The sequence below is a fragment of the Chinchilla lanigera genome, unplaced genomic scaffold (assembly GCF_000276665.1).
Source record: "Chinchilla lanigera isolate Chin_1 unplaced genomic scaffold, ChiLan1.0 scaffold00174, whole genome shotgun sequence".
In the NCBI taxonomy this organism is placed as follows: domain Eukaryota; kingdom Metazoa; phylum Chordata; class Mammalia; order Rodentia; family Chinchillidae; genus Chinchilla; species Chinchilla lanigera.
Genome location: NW_004955575.1, coordinates 56,310 through 58,295, shown reverse-complemented (window position 1 = coordinate 58,295; position 1,986 = coordinate 56,310).

The following is a 1,986-nucleotide window of genomic DNA, read 5'->3' as shown; positions in this document are numbered from 1 at the left end:
ATTGGACTCTACAAAATTCAGAAGATACAAAGCAGTATCCTGAAAGGTAGGTTTCCTTTCCTGTACCCAAATAACCTCCTATTAGGAAATAATGTCAGTGATTTCCTATTTATCTTTGCAGTTATTTTATGCCTATAAAGCATGTACATACACTTTTTTTTAACAGAGTATTCTAGCATACCATGCACACTATTGTACACTTTTCTTTTTTCATTTAATATATCTGGAGACTAATCTTGGTATAATCTCAGAAAATAGAGTTGCCTATCCTTTTTTTGTCTTTTTTGAGACAGGATCTTATTAGGCAGTTCAGGCCTAGGCTGATCTCGAACTTGCAGTGATCCTCCTGCCTCAGCTTCCTGAGTGCTGGGATTACAGGCATGTGCCACCACTCTGGGAGTTTTTTTAATGTAATACAATAAATTCACCATTTTAAACATATAACTGGGCTGAGGGGTAGAGTGCTTACAGCCCCTGGGTTAAATCCTCTGCACCCCCCAAAAATAATGAAGCGTACAATTCACTAGTTCTTACTATAGTCACAAGGTTATACAACAATTAGCACTAATTCCAGAACATTTTTGTCATTCCCTGAAAATTCCACACCCAGTAGCACTCATCCTCATTCTTCCCTTCTCCCAGTCACTTACTCTAAGCTACATCCTGTCTTGATAGATTTGCATATTCTAGACCTCTCATACAAATTACATGAGTTAAATAATTCCTTTTTATGGCCAAATCAGACTTCATTATATGGACATGCCACATTTGGTTGATTCCATCATTGCACTAACCTCTGGGTATTACAAAGTAGCATACTTCATAGCAGCATGCCATGAACATTTGTGCATACATTTTTTTGATGTTTCCACTTCTCTTGGCTATAATCTAGGAGAGAAATTGCTGGGTCACAGGTCAACTATGTTTAGTATTTTACAAGGTTATGAAATCACCACCAATCACATCCCATTGCCCCTCTCCCCTTTTTGTTTTGAGATGGGGACTCACTATGTAGCTTGAGATGGGGACTCACTATGTAGCTCAGGCTGGCCTCCAATTTATAATCCTCTTTGTAACCCTCCTCAGCCTCCTTAGTGCTGGGATTCCAGGCATGTACTACCACACTACACCTCTCACCTTTTGGAGTTGACCTTGGATGTACTAGACAGGCACTCTACCACTGAGCTATATCCCCAGCCACTGTTTAACTTGAGATGCCAAACTTTCCAAAGTAGTTGCACCATTTTATGTTCTATCAATGTATTATGGACCCAATTTCCCCACATCTTTTCCAACATTTATTACTTTTTTTATTTTAACCATACTAGTGTGTTGTATATCACTTTAGCATTTTTATTTTTTGTTTTGCTTTTTAAGGAAGGCTCTCACTCTTATTCAAACTGGTCTTAAGCTCACTATGTAGCTCAGGCTAGTCTCAACTCATGGAGATCCTCCTGCCTTGGCCTCCCCAGTGCTGGGATTACAGGCGTGTTCCACCACACCTGGCATCACTTCAGTTTTGATTTACATTTTCCTTATGTCTTTTTCATCACTGGAACAAAATACCCAACACTAGCAATTTAGAGAAGGAGACATTTATTTTGGCTCACAGTTTGGTCAGCTGGCTCAGAGTGGCATAGCAGAGGAAAAGTTGCTCAACCTATGGTGGCCAGGAAACAGAATGGAGGAGCTGTGAGGATACACCCTTGCACATCACGCTCCCAGTGATTCCCCTCTTCTGATTACCTCCTTCCTCCTAACAGCACATGCTAAGCATAGCATCCCCACAATCCAGTCAACTTCCACACATGAGGCTTTTGGGAGACATTGTAGATCTAAACCACAAGACCTAATGACCAGTGATGAGTATGACAGGGTGTTGGTCTGTAGCCCAGGCTGGCCTCACACTTGCAGCAGTCATCCTGCCTCAGTCTCCCAAGTGCTGGGATTACAGATGTGTGCCACACACCTGCTCTTTCTCTTTTT